General features: G+C 41.1%; 1 protein-coding gene across 1 annotated transcript in view; it reads left to right on the plus strand.

The window, feature by feature from the left end:
• Positions 1-19961, plus strand: part of SCIN (scinderin) — a 111153-nt gene that overhangs the window by 42174 nt on the left and 49018 nt on the right. The window lies entirely within an intron of this gene.

Below are 19961 nucleotides of genomic sequence, written 5' to 3' on the forward strand. Positions count from 1 at the left end.
AGAGAGTTCCATAGTGTGACTGCTCTTACAGTAGAGGTTCCATAGTGTGACTGCTCTTATAGTAGAGTTCCATAGTGTGACTTCCCTTATAGCAGAGGTTCCATAGTGTGACTGCTCTTTTAGTAGAGAGTTCCATAGTGTGACTGCTCTTACAGTAGAGGTTCCATAGTGTGACTGCTCTTATAGTAGAGAATTCCATAGTGTGACTGCTCTTATAGTAGAGGTTCCATAGTGTGACTGCCCTTATAGTAGAGAGTTCCATAGTGTGCCTGCCCTTATAGTAGAGGTTCCATAGTGTGACTGCCCTTATAGTAGAGGTTCCATAGTGTGACTGCCCTTATAGTGGAAAGTTCCATAGTGTGCCTACCCTTATAGTAGAGGTTCCATAGTGTGACTGCTCTTATAGTAGAGATTTCCATATTGTGACTGTTCTTATAGTAGAGCATTTCATAGTGTGACTGCTCTTACAGTAGATACAACACTCACAGGGTTTGGTTGTCTAGAGTGTTGGGGACTTACAATATTTGACAATAAAGGACATGTCTCGGCTGCAGCGTCTGTATACTGTATATATTTGTACGGTCACATCCAGACAGTCATAGTAGAGACAGGAACATACAGGTGCGGTGAGGGGGACGGACGTCTCGTATCTTCTCATCTTATACATGGGATATGTGAGACTCTTCTAGAGGAGGAAATAGTACAGACGTTTCTGTTCAGTGACCACATCCTCATGTCACACAAATAATCCACACGTCACCCCATAGTTGTTCTTTTAAAGTAAAAATATTTCATTCTGGGTGCCGACCTTTTCAGGACAATGTTAACGAGAGACTCTGCCTTATAATCACATTGGCGCTAATGTAAATATAAAGAAAATATATTTTGTCACGTGGAAACCATTAATAAGCTGCTGTTGATGGATCTGGTGTGTCTCTATATAAAGCATAATTGTGTCAGCTTTAAATAGGATGTGGGGATTTGGCTTATGAACCCTTTAGCGGCCCAGCTGGTGGCACCTGAATCTCCAGTGATTGTATTGGCTATTCACATGTTAATCAGATCACTTGGGTGTTCATGTGATAAAAAGCTCAGTTTTCCTTGGTGTTCATGCAAGCTAAAAAAAATTAAAAAAGTTGCCGGGTGGAGAACTGCTGCCCTTGGGCAAACTGAAATGTGTTGCTGTCTGCATCTGGGCCATCTCATGTTCTATGCGAATTCCAGGCAGATTATATTATTGGGTAGGGTTTTCCTCCCCAACAATACAGTGCCCAAATAATACCCCCTTACAGTGCCCAAATAATACCCCCTTACAGTGTCCAGATAATACCACGATACAGTGCCCAGATAATAACACCATAAAGAGAAAAAGTGCCACAATACAGTGCCCATATAATACCACCATACAGTGCCCATATAATACCACCATACAGTGCCCAGATAATACCACCATACAGTGCCCATATAATACCACCATACAATGCCCATATAATTCCACCAAACAGTGCTCAGATAATACCACTAATACCCCAATACAGTGCAAATATAACACCACCATACAGTGCCCAGATAATACCACCATACAGTGCAAACATAATACCACCATACGATGGTAATAATATTGCTATATAGCACCACATAATCCTGCCACGTATCACTAAATAACACCGCCATACAGAGGCCAAATAATAGCACCATAATGTTTCTAAATAACAGTGCCATCAGCTGCCAGCTTACCTAGTTCAGGTTGATTAACATATGCCGGGACCTGGCATATGACTGCCAATTGTGAACTCACGGCCCCATGACACTTGCCAGGATGACTGAGAAAAGGTTTTGTTTAGAACGACAATGATACAATCCTGATATTAGGTTCATGTTTAGTTACATAATGTCCTCGGAGGACAATGAACTGGAATTCCGAGACAGTGACGTCCAATCAGAGCAAGATATACCAAACGTATTATCATACCTGCCGGATACCTCCCCTCATACCTGTCCGGTCAGGTGAAGATCTGGATGGAAAGACACCCCAAAATCACGTTAATAACAATTCCCTATTCTGACGATCATGCTGAGTAATACATGTACCACGTAGAAGAGAAGTAGTACTGTGCAAATACACGTAGAAGAGAAGTAGTACTGTGCAAATACACATAGAAGAGAAGTAGTACTGTGCATATACACATAGAAGAGAAGTAGTAATGTGCATATACACATAGAAGAGAAGTAGTACTGTGCATATACACATAGAAGAGAAGTAGTACTGTGCAAATACACATAGAAGAGAAGTAGTACTGTGCATATACACATAGAAGAGAAGTAGTACTGTGCAAATACACGTAGAAGAGAAGTAGTACTGTGCATATACACATAGAAGAGAAGTTGTACTGTGCATATACACATAGAAGAGAAGTTGTACTGTGCATATACACATAGAAGAGAAGTTGTACTGTGCATATACACATAGAAGAGAAGTAGTACTGTGCATATACACATAGAAGAGAAGTGGTACTGTGCATATACACATAGAAGAGAAGTAGTACTGTGCATATACACATAGAAGAGAAGTAGTACTGTGCATATACACATAGAAGAGAAGTAGTAATGTGCATATACACATAGAAGAGAAGTAGTACTGTGCATATACACATAGAAGAGAAGTAGTACTGTGCAAATACACATAGAAGAGAAGTAGTACTGTGCATATACACATAGAAGAGAAGTAGTAATGTGCATATACACATAGAAGAGAAGTAGTACTGTGCATATACACATAGAAGAGAAGTAGTACTGTGCAAATACACATAGAAGAGAAGTAGTACTGTGCATATACACATAGAAGAGAAGTAGTACTGTGCAAATACACGTAGAAGAGAAGTAGTACTGTGCATATACACATAGAAGAGAAGTTGTACTGTGCATATACACATAGAAGAGAAGTAATACTGTGCATATACACATAGAAGAGAAGTAGTAATGTGCATATACACATAGAAGAGAAGTAATACTGTGCATATACACATAGAAGAGAAGTAGTACTGTGCATATACACATAGAAGAGAAGTAGTACTGTGCATATACACATAGAAGAGAAGTGGTACTGTGCATATACACATAGAAGAGAAGTAGTACTGTGCATATACACATAGAAGAGAAGTAGTACTGTGCATATACACATAGAAGAGAAGTAGTACTGTGCAAATACACATAGAAGAGAAGTAGTACTGTGCATATACACATAGAAGAGAAGTAGTAATGTGCATATACACATAGAAGAGAAGTAGTACTGTGCATATACACATAGAAGAGAAGTAGTACTGTGCAAATACACGTAGAAGAGAAGTAGTACTGTGCATATACACATAGAAGAGAAGTTGTACTGTGCATATACACATAGAAGAGAAGTAATACTGTGCATATACACATAGAAGAGAAGTAGTAATGTGCATATACACATAGAAGAGAAGTAATACTGTGCATATACACATAGAAGAGAAGTAGTACTGTGCATATACACATAGAAGAGAAGTAGTACTGTGCATATACACATAGAAGAGAAGTGGTACTGTGCATATACACATAGAAGAGAAGTAGTACTGTGCATATACACATAGAAGAGAAGTAGTACTGTGCATATACACATAGAAGAGAAGTGGTACTGTGCATATACACATAGAAGAGAAGTAGTACTGTGCATATACACATAGAAGAGAAGTAATACTGTGCATATACACATAGAAGAGAAGTAGTACTGTGCATATACACATAGAAGAGAAGTAGTACTGTGCATATACACATAGAAGAGAAGTAGTACTGTGCATATACACATAGAAGAGAAGTAATACTGTGCATATACACATAGAAGAGAAGTAGTACTGTGCATATACACATAGAAGAGAAGTAGTACTGTGCATATACACATAAAAGAGAAGTAGTAATGTGCATAAACACATAGAAGAGAAGTAATACTGTGCATATACACATAAAAGAGAAGTAGTACTGTGCATATACACATAGAAGAGAAGTAATACTGTGCATATACACATAGAAGAGAAGGGGTACTGTGCATATACACATAGAAGAGAAGTAGTATTGTGCATATGCACATAGAAGAGAAGTGGTACTGTGCATATACACATAGAAGAGAAGTAGTAATGTGCATATACACATAGAAGAGAAGTAGTAATGTGCATATACACATAGAAGAGAAGTAGTACTGTGCATATACACATAGAAGAGAAGTAATACTGTGCATATACACATAGAAGAGAAGTAGTACTGTGCATATACACATAGAAGAGAAGTAGTACTGTGTATATACACATAGAAGAGAAGTAGTAATGTGAATATACACATAGAAGAGAAGTAGTACTGTGCATATACACATAGAAGAGAAGTAATACTGTGCATATACACATAGAAGAGAAGTAGTAATGTGCATATACACATAGAAGAGAAGTAGTACTGTGCATATACACATAGAAGAGAAGTAGTACTCTGCATATACACATAGAAGAGAAGTGGTACTGTGCATATACACATAGAAGAGAAGTAATACTGTGCATATACACATAGAAGAGAAGTAGTACTGTGCATATACACATAGAAGAGAAGTGGTACTGTGCATATACACATAGAAGAGAAGTAGTACTGTGCATATACACATAGAAGAGAAGTAATACTGTGCATATACACATAGAAGAGAAGTAGTACTGTGCATATACACATAGAAGAGAAGTAGTACTGTGCATATACACATAGAAGAGAAGTGGTACTGTGCATATACACATAGAAGAGAAGTAGTACTGTGCATATACACATAGAAGAGAAGTAATACTGTGCATATACACATAGAAGAGAAGTAGTACTGTGTATATACACATAGAAGAGAAGTAATACTGTGCATATACACATAGAAGAGAAGTAGTAATGTGCATATACACATAGAAGAGAAGTAGTACTATGCATATACACATAGAAGAGAAGTAATACTGTGCATATACACATAGAAGAGAAGTAGTACTGTGCATATACACATAGAAGAGAAGTGGTACTGTGCATATACACATAGAAGAGAAGTAGTACTGTGCATATACACATAGAAGAGAAGTAATACTGTGCATATACACATAGAAGAGAAGTAGTAATGTGCATATACACATAGAAGAGAAGTAGTACTGTGCATATACACATAGAAGAGAAGTAATACTGTGCATATACACATAGAAGAGAAGTAGTACTGTGCATATACACATAGAAGAGAAGTAGTACTGTGTATATACACATAGAAGAGAAGTAGTAATGTGCATATACACATAGAAGAGAAGTAGTACTGTGTATATACACATAGAAGAGAAGTAATACTGTGCATATACACATAGAAGAGAAGTAGTAATGTGCATATACACATAGAAGAGAAGTAGTACTGTGCATATACACATAGAAGAGAAGTAATACTGTGCATATACACATAGAAGAGAAGTAGTACTGTGCATATACACATAGAAGAGAAGTAGTACTGTGTATATACACATAGAAGAGAAGTAGTAATGTGAATATACACATAGAAGAGAAGTAGTACTGTGCATATACACATAGAAGAGAAGTAATACTGTGCATATACACATAGAAGAGAAGTAGTAATGTGCATATACACATAGAAGAGAAGTAGTACTGTGCATATACACATAGAAGAGAAGTAGTACTCTGCATATACACATAGAAGAGAAGTGGTACTGTGCATATACACATAGAAGAGAAGTAATACTGTGCATATACACATAGAAGAGAAGTAGTACTCTGCATATACACATAGAAGAGAAGTGGTACTGTGCATATACACATAGAAGAGAAGTAATACTGTGCATATACACATAGAAGAGAAGTAGTACTGTGCATATACACATAGAAGAGAAGTAGTACTGTGCATATACACATAGAAGAGAAGTTGTACTGTGCATATACACATAGAAGAGAAGTGGTACTGTGCATATACACATAAAAGAGAAGTAGTACTGTGCATATACACATAGAAGAGAAGTAATACTGTGCATATACACATAGAAGAGAAGTAGTACTGTGCATATACACATAGAAGAGAAGTAGTACTGTGCATATACACATAGAAGAGAAGTAGTACTGCGCATATACACATAGAAGAGAAGTGGTACTGTGCATATACACATAGAAGAGAAGTAATACTGTGCATATACACATAGAAGAGAAGTAGTACTGTGCATATACACATAGAAGAGAAGTTGTACTGTGCATATACACATAGAAGAGAAGTAGTACTGTGCATATACACATAGAAGAGAAGTTGTACTGTGCATATACACATAGAAGAGAAGTGGTACTGTGCATATACACATAAAAGAGAAGTAGTACTGTGCATATACACATAGAAGAGAAGTAATACTGTGCATATACACATGGAAGAGAAGTAATACTGTGCATATACACATAGAAGAGAAGTAGTACTGTGCATATACACATAGAAGAGAAGTAGTACTGTGCATATACACATAGAAGAGAAGTAGTACTGTGCATATACACATAGAAGAGAAGTGATACTGTACATATACACATAGAAGAGAAGTGGTACTGTGCATATACACATAGAAGAGAAGTAATACTGTGCATATACACATAGAAGAGAAGTAGTACTGTGCATATACACATAGAAGAGAAGTTGTACTGTGCATATACACATAGAAGAGAAGTAGTACTGTGCATATACACATAGAAGAGAAGTTGTACTGTGCATATACACATAGAAGAGAAGTAGTACTGTGCATATACACATAGAAGAGAAGTTGTACTGTGCATATACACATAGAAGAGAAGTGGTACTGTGCATATACACATAAAAGAGAAGTAGTACTGTGCATATACACATAGAAGAGAAGTAATACTGTGCATATACACATAGAAGAGAAGGGGTACTGTGCATATACACATAGAAGAGAAGTAGTATTGTGCATATGCACATAGAAGAGAAGTGGTACTGTGCATATACACATAGAAGAGAAGTAGTACTGTGCATAAACACATAGAAGAGAAGTAGTACTGTGCATATACACATAGAAGAGAAGTAGTACTGTGCATATATACATAGAAGAGAAGTAATACTGTGTATATACACATAGAAGAGAAGTAGTACTGTGCATATACACATAGAAGAGAAGTAGTACTGTGCATATACACATAGAAGAGAAGTAATACTGTGTATATACACATGGAAGAGAAGTAGTACTGTGCATATACACATAGAAGAGAAGTAATACTGTGTATATACACATAGAAGAGAAGTAGTACTGTGCATATACACATAGAAGAGAAGTAGTACTGTGCATATACACATAGAAGAGAAGTAGTACTGTGCATATACACATAGAAGAGAAGTAGTACTGTGCATAAACACATAGAAGAGAAGTAGTACTGTGCATATACACATAGAAGAGAAGTAGTACTGTGCATATACATATAGAAGAGAAGTAATACTGTGTATATACACATAGAAGAGAAGTAGTACTGTGCATATACACATAGAAGAGAAGTAGTACTGTGCATATACACATAGAAGAGAAGTAATACTGTGTATATACACATGGAAGAGAAGTAGTACTGTGCATATACACATAGAAGAGAAGTAATACTGTGTATATACACATAGAAGAGAAGTAGTACTGTGCATATACACATAGAAGAGAAGTAGTACTGTGCATATACACATAGAAGAGAAGTAGTACTGTGCATATATACATAGAAGAGAAGTGGTACTGTGCATATACACATAGAAGAGAAGTAGTACTGTGCATATACACATAGAAGAGAAGTAGTACTGTGCATATACACATAGAAGAGAAGTAGTACTGTGCATATACACATAGAAGAGAAGTAGTAATGTGCATATACACATAGAAGAGAAGTAGTATACATAGTTACATAGTTACATAGTTACATAGTTACATAGTTAGTACGGCTGAAAAAAGACACATGTCCATCAAGTTCAACCAAGGGATGGGAAAAGGGAAGGAAAAATTTCTACACATAGGAGCTAATATTTTTTTGTTCTAGGAAATTATCTAACCCTTTTTTAAAGCCATCTACTGTCCCTGCTGTGACGGCTCCTGCGGTAGGCTATTCCATAGATTCACAGTTCTCACTGTAAAGAAGACTTGTCGCCTCTGCAGCTTGAACCTTTTTTTCTCCAGACGGAGGGAGTGCCCCCTTGTTTTTTGAGGGGGTTTTACAAGGAACAGGATATCACCATATTTTTTGTATGTGCCATTAATATATTTATATAAGTTAATCATGTCCCCCCTTAGTCTTCTTTTTTCAAGGCTAAATAGGTTTAATTCTATCAATCTTTCCTCATAACTTAAATTCTCCATGCCCCTTATTAGCTTCGTTGCTCTTCTTTGTATTTTTTCCAACTCCAGGGCATCCTTTCTATGAACTGGAGCCCAGAACTGAACTGCATATTCTAGATGAGGCCTCACTAATGCTTTGTAAAGTGGCAATATTACATCCCTGTCCCGTGAGTCCATGCCTCTTTTAATACACGACAATATCCTGCTGGCCTTTGAAGCAGCTGATTGACACTGCATGCTGTTATTGAGTTTATGATTTACAAGAACACCCAGATCCTTCTCAACAAGTGAATCCGCCAGTGTAGCGCCCCCTAGGACATATGATGCTGCAGGTTGTTGGTACCAAGATGCATAACTTTACATTTATCTACATTAAACTTCATTTGCCAAGTGGACGCCCAAACACTTAGTTTGTTTAAATCTGCCTGTAATTCATGAACATCTTCCATAGTCTGAACTATATTACATAGCTTGGTGTCATCTGCAAAAATAGAAATAGTGCTATTAATCCCTTCCTCTATATCATTAATAAATAAGTTGAATAATAGTGGTCCCAGCACTGAACCCTGGGGTCACCACTTATAACCGGTGACCATTCAGAGAAGGAATCATTGACCACAACCCTCTGGATACGGTCCTTGAGGCAATTCTCAATCCAATTACAAACTATATTTTCTAAACCTATAGTCCTTAATTTACCCATTAGGCGTCTATGGGGGACAGTGTCAAATGCCTTTGCAAAGTCCAAAAACACTAAATCCACAGCGGCCCCTCTGTCTAGACTTCTGCTCACCTCTTCATAAAAACAGATTAGGTTGGTTTGACAACTTCTGTCCTTAGTAAAACCGTGCTGGCTGTCACTTATAATGCTATTTATTGTCACATAATCCTGTATATAGTCCCTCAAACATTTTCCCCACGATGGATGTTAAGCTTACTGGTCTATAATTACCCGGGGAAGACCTAGAGCCCTTTTTGAAAATAGGCACCACATTTGCGCTGCGCCAGTCCCTTGGCACTATACCAGTCACTAGAGATTCTCTGAATATTATGAAAAGGGGGACAGAAATAACTGAACTAAGCTCTTTAAGAACTCTAGGGTGTAACCCATCTGGTCCCGGGGCCTTGTGCACATTTATTTTATTTAATTTAGCTTGGACCATCTCTACATTCATCCAATTCAGTATATCAACTGATATATTAACAGCACTGGCACCGGCTACATCAGCTGCTCCTTCTTCTGTTGTATATACAGAGCTAAAGAACCCATTTAGTAACTCTGCCTTCTCTTGATCCCCTGTGATCAACTCCCCATTACCATTATCTAAGGGTCCTACATGTTCAGACCTTGGCTTTTTTGCATTTATATGCTTGAAGAATTTTTTAGGATTTGTTTTACTATCCTTGGCCACCTGCCTTTCATTTTGTATTTTTGCTAATTTTATTACATTTTTACAGATTTTATTAAGCTCTTTATATTTTACAAAGGCTGCAGATGTACCCTCAGATTTGTATTTTTTAAATGCCCTTTTTTTGTCATGTATTGCCCCTTTCACAGAAGGTGTAAGCCATGTGGGGTTTAATTTGAGTCGTTTATACTTGTTACCTGTAGGAATAAATTTTGCACTATAATAACTCAAAGTAGATGTGAAAATCTCCCATTTATCATTTGTTCCATTATTTGACATTAGTTCTTCCCAGTCCATATCCTGAATTGCAGCCCTCATCCTGGGGAAATTGGCTTTCTTAAAATTAAATGTTTTTGCCCTCCCAGCCTGCGTTTGTTTTTTACAGTATAGGTAAAATGTAACTATATTATGATCACTGTTACCGAGGTTTTCACGAACATTGACATTCCCAACAAGATCTGCATTATTAGAAATGACCAGATCCAACAGAGCTTCACCTCTAGTCGGGTCTTCCACAAACTGGCCCATAAAATTTTCCTGCAACAGGTTGAGGAAATGTCTCCCCTTTGCAGTTGAAGCCGAACCATGACACCAATTAATATCCCGGAAATTAAAATCTCCCATTATCACTACAGTACCCGCCTGTGCAGCCCGCTCCATCTGTTTATATAGCTGAACTTCCATCTCCTCAGTTATATTGGGGGGTCTATAGATTACCCCAAAAGTAATTTTTTCAGTGTTTACCTCCCTTTCTAGTTCCACCCACAAGGTTTCAACCTCCTCACAGTCTTCACCCACTATTGTCTCTTTCACACTCGCCTTCATATCGCTTCTCACATACAGACATACACCACAACCATCATATCGCTTCTCACATACAGACATACACCACCACCTTTTCCTATATACACATAGAAGAGAAGTAGTAATGTGCATATACACATAGAAGAGAAGTAGTACTGTGCATATACACATAGAAGAGAAGTGGTGCTGTGCATATACACATAGAAGAGAAGTGGTACTGTGCATATACACATAGAAGAGAAGTGGCACTGTGCATATATACATAGAAGAGAAGTAGTACTGTGCATATACACATAGAAGAGAAGTAGTACTGTGCATATACACATAGAAGAGAAGGGGTACTGTGCATATACACATAGAAGAGAAGTGGTACTGTGCATATACACATAGAAGAGAAGTAGTACTGTGCATATATACATAGAAGAGAAGTAGTACTGTGCATATACACATAGAAGAGAAGTAGTACTGTGCATATACACAGAAGAGAAGTTGTACTGTGCATATACACATAGAAGAGAAGTTGTACTGTGCATATACACATAGCAGAGAAGTGGTACTGTGCATATACACATAGAAGAGAAGTAATACTGTGCATATACACATAGAAGAGAAGTTGTACTGTGCATATACACATAGAAGAGAAGTAGTACTGTGCATATACACATAGAAGAGAAGTAATACTGTGCATATATACATAGAAGAGAAGTAGTACTGTGCATATACACATAGAAGAGAAGTAGTACTGTGCATATACACAGAAGAGAAGTTGTACTGTGCATATACACATAGAAGAGAAGTAGTACTGTGCATATACACATAGCAGAGACGTAGTACTGTGCATATACACATAGAAGAGAAGTAGTACTGTGCATATACACATAGAAGAGAAGTGATACTGTGCATATACACATAGAAGAGAAGTAGTACTATGCATATATACATAGAAGAGAAGTAGTACTGTGCATATACACATAGAAGAGAAGTAGTACTGTGCATATACACATAGAAGAGAAGTAGTACTGTGCATATACACATAGAAGAGAAGTTGTACTGTGCATATACACATAGAAGAGAAGTTGTACTGTGCATATACACATAGAAGAGAAGTAATACTGTGCATATATACATAGAAGAGAAGTAGTACTGTGCATATACACATAGAAGAGAAGTAGTACTGTGCATATACACAGAAGAGAAGTTGTACTGTGCATATACACATAGAAGAGAAGTAGTACTGTGCATATACACATAGCAGAGAAGTAGTACTGTGCATATACACATAGAAGAGAAGTAGTACTGTGCATATACACATAGAAGAGAAGTGATACTGTGCATATACACATAGAAGAGAAGTAGTACTGTGCATATATACATAGAAGAGAAGTAGTACTGTGCATATACACATAGAAGAAAAGTGGTGCTGTGCATATACACATAGAAGAGAAGTGGTACTGTGCATATACACATAGAAGAGAAGTGGCACTGTGCATATATACATAGAAGAGAAGTTGTACTGTGCATATAAACATAGAAGAGAAGTAGTACTGTGCATATACACATAGAAGAGAAGTGGTACTGTGCATATACACATAGAAGAGAAGTAATACTGTGCATATACACATAGAAGAGAAGTTGTACTGTGCATATACACATAGAAGAGAAGTAATACTGTGCATATACACATAGAAGAGAAGTAATACTGTGCATATATACATAGAAGAGAAGTAGTACTGTGCATATACACATAGAAGAGAAGTTGTACTGTGCAGTCACGCTGTATAAACATGTGCTGAAGGCAGTTGCCTACATACAGAGAAGGAGAAGTTGTACTGTGCTCCATTCTCTAATGACATTTCAGTATCTCCCCGCTCAGATAATGGCGCTGCTTTGGCTCCTGTTAGTCTTTTGTTTTATATGACTACACAAGTGTTGATATGTTTAGTAAATTTACACGCCCCTCCAATAGCAGCAAAAATAACCACAGCGCCCCCTATCAATACTCCAGCGCTAACACACGATTAAAGAGGTACTACACTATATTATTACATATAAATGCTGCCACAGAGGCTGGAATATGGGGGGGGGGGGGGTGTACCAGGATAGTAGGGGGACACGTGGTCTTACTATATCGTCATAGCAGCCAGAGATGTTTTTTCTGAAATCTGTAGCTTTTTTGGGGCCTTAAGATGTCTGTTTTTTTTGCGGGACAAGTCGCACCATTTTGGTGTACAATTTTTTTTACTTTTGTGCAACTCCTATAGAGATATAATAGAAGTTACTCAGCACAGAATGTTATATATAAGGGAATCGCATTATCAGCAACTCTCTAATATACATGGAATATCTGACTAAACCTTGCATTAGTTGCAGCAGAGCGTCACCTGTAATATACTAAGAAATGAGTGAGAAATAAACATTGGACTGTAATCCAGCCTCATCTTATTGGGTTTGAGCTCCTGCCATGAGCCTGATCCACCCCCGACAACGCCCGCATAGAACAACACATTGTGGGAAAAGGATCTCTAACCTCATCACCCGGGCACCAACACCCGGCCTTCCCCTATACAGCCTACTATAGCAAACGGAAGATTCACTATCAGTGACAATACGATCTAAGGTGGCTTAAAGGTTAATTTACAGAGACAGTCCCGGCAAATTACTGTCCCGGGACGTGTCCCGGCAACTGCCACATTCAATTGTATCAGCGTCCTCAGGATACAATTGAATACTATGGCAGAGCAGGAAACTATTCGCTCCCCGCTCCCTGCTCTGCCATTCACTGCTCCTGGAGCGCCGGAATCCCCGGCCAGAGCATCGACAATGCTTCTGGCCTGGGATTCCGCTACTTGAGAAGTGACAACAGGGCTCCTCCAGAAGAGGAATCCCCGACCAGTGCGTCAGCCACAATGACTCTACAGGGAGGTGCTGTGTGGCGATATCTGCAAAGGGCTGTGTGGCAGTATCTACAGGGGGAGTGTGTGGCACTATCTACAGGGGGAGTGTGTGGCACTATCTACAGGGGGAGTGTGTGGCACTATCTACAGGGGGAGTGTGTGGCACTATCTACAGGGGGAGTATGTGGCACTATCTACAGGGGGAGTGTGTGGCACTATCTACAGGGGGAGTATGTGGCACTATCTACAGGGGGAGTGTGTGTGGCACTATCTACAGGGGGAGTGTGTGGCACTATCTACAGGGGGAGTATGTGGCACTATCTACAGGGGGAGTGTGTGGCACTATCTACAGGGGGAGTGTGTGGCACTATCTACAGGGGGAGTATGTGGCACTATCTACAGGGGGAGTGTGTGTGGCACTATCTACAGGGGGAGTGTGTGGCACTATCTACAGGGGGAGTGTGTGGCGCTATCTACAGGGGGAGTGTGTGGCACTATCTACAGGGGGAGTATGTGGCACTATCTACAGGGGGAGTGTGTGGCACTATCTACAGGGGGATTGTGTGGCACTATCTACAGGGGGAGTGTGTGGCACTATCTACAGGGGGAGTATGTGGCACTATCTACAGGGGGAGTATGTGGCACTATCTACAGGGGGAGTGTGTGGCAGTATCTACAGGGGGAGTGTGTGGCACTATCTACAGGGGGAGTGTGTGTGGCACTATCTACAGGGGGAGTGTGTGGCACAATCTACAGGGGGAGTGTGTGGTGCTATCTACAGGGGGAGTGTGTGGCACTATCTACAGGGGGAGTGTGTGGCACTATCTACAGGGGGAGTGTGTGGCACTATCTACAGGGGGAGTATGTGGCACTATCTACAGGGGGAGTATGTGGCACTACCTACAGGGAGCAATGTGGGGAACTATCTACTGGGGGCAGTGTGGGGCACTATCTACAAGGGGCACTGAGTGTGGCACTATCTACGCTGGTTTTTACACTACCAGTAGAGGTCAGCACATATCGCCTAGCCCTAGTGATAAAGTGAGACATTACCTGCCTGTATACAACCAGAAAACCAGAGGGAAATGCTGGCTACCAAAATAGTGCAGAAATTTGTTAGTTTATTTGTATGCAGAAATTCTTGAAAGAAAGTCACGCCCCATCCGATAAGCCACGCCCTCATAAGACACACTCACTAAAGACGCTCTAAGTGTCCCTGGAAAAAAAAATACCAATGCTGGCAACTATGGGTTAATACTAGCATCACTTGTGGACTAGGGTAGAAAATGGGTTAATGCCAGCTTCCCTGATGGTGTAGGGTATTAAAACTGTTCATGCCAGTGTCCTTAGTAGACTAGGGCAGTGAAGGGGTAATGTTTGTGTCCCTGGTGGTAGTCTAGGGTAGTGAAGGGCTTCATTCAAGCATCCCTGGTGGTCTAGAATATTATCAATGTCGTCTTCCCTGGTGTTCTAGGGTAGTAGAGGAGTTAATACCAGAATCCCTGGTGGTAAAGGGTATTAAAAGGGTTAATGCCACCATTCTTTCTGATACAGGGTAGTACAGGGGTTAATACCAGAAGCTCTGGTGGCCTAGGGTATTAAAAGGGTTAATGCCGCAATTCTTTGTGGTCTAGGGTAGTAGAGGAGCTAATACCAGCGCACCTGAGGGTCTAGGGTAGTAGAGGGGTTAATACCAGCATATCTGGGGGTCTGGCGTAGTAGAGGGGTTAATACCAGCGTACCTGGGGGTCTTGGGTAGTAGAGGGGTTAATACCAGCGTTCCTGGGGGTCTGGGGTAGTAGAGGGGTTAATACCAGTGTACCTGGGGGTCTAGGGTAGTAGAGGGGTTAATACCAGCGTATCTGGGGGTCGTGGTAGTAGAGGGGTTAATACCAGCGTACCTGGGGGTCTTGGGTAGTAGAGGGGTTAATACCAGTGTACCTGGGGGTCTAGGGTAGTAGAGGGGGGGGGGTCTGGATCTGATAGACTCCCTTACATTTGAGGTCCATAACTCTCTTCTACTCAGTCCTGGCATGGGCAGCCCCGCTGGCGCGCAGTATTGTGCCCAGTGCCCGCTGTCATTCCCGGCTCACATCCTCGGGATCTGTCTCTGCAGAATTTCCCCCTCATATTGTTACCGGGGAGTTTGCATGGAAGTGATTTCCGGAGCCGGTTACATCATCACATGGGAAATTCAGCTGTCACCAGAGGTGTTTACATATGGGGTGGACCTCGGTGCAGCCTTTGTCACATTGTTTGGGCTGCCCCTGTTCTCCAGCTGACGGCTGCTGTGTGTCAATGTGCCGAGAACTCCTACAACCAATATTGATCACCGCAGAAGATAAATATGATGAAATCCGTCCATACACACGACAAGCGCTAAACATATCCCGATGCTGCCGCAACGTCTGAAAGACGAGAGAAAATCCCCTTCAATGTGGACGGTGCAGCAAATAAAACACAAAAAATAACCTAAAATTATAAACATAAAAGGACAGACAGGAAAGACCTCCCCGTCCTCTGCTCTGTGTGGGGTCAGATCAGGAGGTGTCCAGTGATCCGCCATTTCTGATAGTCCAGAATCTTCAAAAGTGTGACAATAATTACCTCCAATACCAACGATTCTCTTTACTAACTTATATGATTGAGGAAGGGAAAAGGGGAAGAAAGTATGTGATCTGTAATTAAGAGTTAACTTTTATTGGTATACATTAAATGAACAATTGAGCTAAAAGTCCAATGGTGCACCAAGGTATGTGTGAGTGACCCCCAAACTCACATACCTGTGGGCCATGTGTAGTAAAGTATGGTATATGGATAATAAATGGAATGTGTTGCTGTCAACAGTGCTTCAGTGAGGGGAACACTATTGCGCTACCATGCTTGAAGTCTAAGACTGCAGCTATGCTAATATAAGGGCAATGGTGGCCGATAGCACTACCATGCGGCTGTGCTGCAGCACAGTGTGAATGTGACCTTGCTATATACGCCCCCAGGTAAAGATCTAGGTGAGGGTGCTCTATAATTTTAATGTCCACTGGTGCACTTAGGGCCATAGTTGCCATATCTAGGCTCATTTGCTACCGATTGCTTTCACTGCATTGCTGACAGCAGCCGGCTGTTTAACTTACAGCACGAGCGTGCTATTAGCGCAGCACACCCTGCTGTTACTCCTGAGCAGCTGGGTGTCAGCTCCCACCAGCCGCTACGTTCCTTTTGACCGCTGGTGAACCCACCGTGCGGTCTTGTCATTGGGCTCACAGCACCAACGTGCTGTCAGCACAAGCATACCCCGCTGTCATTTTTGAGCGGCTGGGTGTGAACTCTCACCAGCCGCTACGCTCTTTCTGACCGCCGGTGAATTCACCGAGCGGTCCTGTCATTGGTGCACTCACTGGATCAGGGCTGCTGCCTCGCAGGACAGCTAGTCCTGAGGGGCTCCTTGATCTCTCAGCACTGGAGGCATCGCTCCGTTCTGAGAACCATTACACTTGCCAAGTCTGACTCCACTGACAGTTGAGTCACACTCTGGCAGAGCTTTGCGTTACCGCCTCTCAGCTGACGCTGAGCGCGGCCACAGCTAGGCAACCCCGGCTGTTCCTGCAGATGTGAAACACAACACGATTAACCCACTGCCTTACATCTGCACATACTGCTTTTGACTCATAATAAAATTTATTCTACCTTCTCTAAGTCCTATGTCAATCAGCATGGCGATCACATTGCTATACAATTGACAGCTCTGCAGCCATCACTGTGCCACACGCTCAGGTTTTGGTTCACCTAGATCTTTACCTGGGGGCGTATATAGCAAGGTCACATTCACACTGTGCTGCAGCACAGCCGCATGGTAGTGCTATCGGCCACCATTGCCCTTATATTAGCATAGCTGCAGTCTTAGACTTCAAGCATGGTAGCGCAATAGTGTTCCCCTCACTGAAGCACTGTTGACAGCAACACATTCCATTTATTATCCATATACCATACTTTACTACACATGGCCCACAGGTATGTGAGTTTGGGGGTCACTCACACATACCTTGGTGCACCATTGGACTTTTAGCTCAATTGTTCATTTAATGTATACCAATAAAAGTTAACTCTTAATTACAGATCACATACTTTCTTCCCCTTTTCCCTTCCTCAATCATATGACTTTATTGGGTGGTGCACACCTATGTGATCTCTTGACAATCTTGTGTGATAGGTGGTCTTCCACACATTTCCTTCTTTACTAACTTAGGCCGGGTTCACACAGGGCGGATACGCTGCATAAAAGCACACAGTGAACCCGGCCCAGTCCCCGCAGGGAATTCCAGCCAAAAAACCGCACCAAATTGTGTTGCAGTTTTTTGGCCGGAATGTCCGCTGCGGAAACCTGCACATAAACGAAAAAAAGTTCATACTTAGCCGTAGTCATGGCGACGCGTCCCTCTGACGTCCTGCAGCCCGGCCGCCTGGGATGCAGGTCAATTTATCAAAGTTTTTGGGGCGTTTTTTTGTATGCAGCGGGTGGATGAGATTTGTTCTGCTGCCCCCTGTGAGTTGTATATGAGGGGAAGGGTAATATTGGGCTGCGGGAGCACGGAAATTACAGCACCCCATAAGAAAACCCAGAATGGGCTCTACCCCAAGAACTCTGCTAAATGTACAATACATCCCAAATATACCGTATGCAGGTATATACAGGTATACACGTACCATGCATTATATTTAATTTCCACCATAATGTCATATTATATCTTTAGTAGGGTCGGAGCTACAAACCTTCCGCAAAAGAGTTAAATTATAAAATTCTGCCTTACTGCAACCACCACTAGGGGGAGCTCACTGCATATGGTTTTACACATAGTGAATTGAGCTCCCTCTGGTGGCAGCTGCTGGGAAAGACTGTCATTATTTTACAAGAAGCAGGGGGAATATTTCAGTACCCCTCCTTTGTATGGGCCCCATAGTTGCAGGGTCCGCCTCGATGGTAGGTTCGCCAGTGTTGGTGTTTACCGCTATCATACATCAATTTTCATGTTCTGGGAAGATTTACGGGAATATATATAATTTATGTCTGGCCCCACCAGAGATGATCTGAGCGAGGACGAATAAGGAAGTGTAAATGGAAAGTTTATTTGAGCATCCCATAAAAAATTCCCTCCTCCGATCCTTGCACCGCCATCCCCGTATACAGCGCATCATTATATGGGAACCTGTTAACTGTCCATTGTGTTCCTACAAAAGGCCATAAAGTGGTTCCCATGGGGGAGCCGGTCATGTGCCATCTGTCAACCATAAAACAGCTGCCGCTTATCTCCGGCGTGCCATGATACAACATGGACTTTGTGCCCTCGCTGATAAAATACCGGATTTCTCTATTTACATTATTCTAGAATATAAAGCCATTTCCAAGACCTAAAACTAGTGGTCAACGTGGGGTTAACAGTGGCAGATATGGACATTTGAGATATTTAAGGAAAGACCACTAAGGTACCATTCACAAAATACTCTTGTTTGCTGTGATTTTGTATTTCAATATACTCCAGTCGCATCCAAAGCAGCATTTAGAATATAGCTTTAACACTGCAGGACCATTTTTCTTTTTCTGCTGCCTCCTGCTGCTTCAGTGTCTGTTCACCACATGCTCCGCTGTGGTTCATTGCATGAGGCATCGGGTTTTTAATAGAAACTAAAGGACAATACAGTATAGTAATCTGAGACATAAATAAAGCCACATCTCTAACAATGCAATACAGCAGAGTTGTGGCACATTATAGGATAATATCTGAGTTATTAAGGGTTTGTATGACAGCAATAGTGTTAAATGATCCAAAGTGGCATCCCTAAAAAAAACTTTGAATGCAGCTCTGGATGTGACTAGAGGATAATACGTGATGTAAATCAAGTACATGAGCAAAAAAAAAAGAAAAATTCTGCATGTGTGTTTGACTTGTTTATTATATTCCAAAACAGATGTGAGCTTTTAACCTCTTCCTGCACAGTCCAAGGAGGTTTGACTGTATTTCACAGGACGCAGGGGGAGCTTTTCAGTGCCGGACCCCTCGCTCCCCGTGGGCCCCATAGCAGCAGCCTAAACATATTTGACCTAGATATAGTGGAGACAGGAGGATATATACATTAAATCTATAAATCAGACCAATGTAGGTTCTGCTCACATCACGTCCGAGCCTTCTGGCGGAGGAATAAGTCGGGAGGATTTGTACAGGCAAACAGGGGCAAACGTCACCCATAGGACCCTATTGTAAAAAAAAAACGTATACTGCGCGGTACTACTTTATCCTATACAGCAAAAAAAAAAAGTGTGCCATCGTCTACCAGCCCAGCGTATGCCAGAAGGACACTTTTTTTGGCATACGCCAGGTGAACGGCGCCCTACGGATGTGTCCGGCATATGATTTCGAAGACCGAACGTAGTTCACAAACGTGATGAGTAGCGGGACTTCTGGGTAGGACGTAGAGGAGACATT

Source organism: Rhinoderma darwinii, chromosome 5 (genome assembly GCF_050947455.1).
Source record: "Rhinoderma darwinii isolate aRhiDar2 chromosome 5, aRhiDar2.hap1, whole genome shotgun sequence".
NCBI lineage: Eukaryota > Metazoa > Chordata > Amphibia > Anura > Rhinodermatidae > Rhinoderma > Rhinoderma darwinii.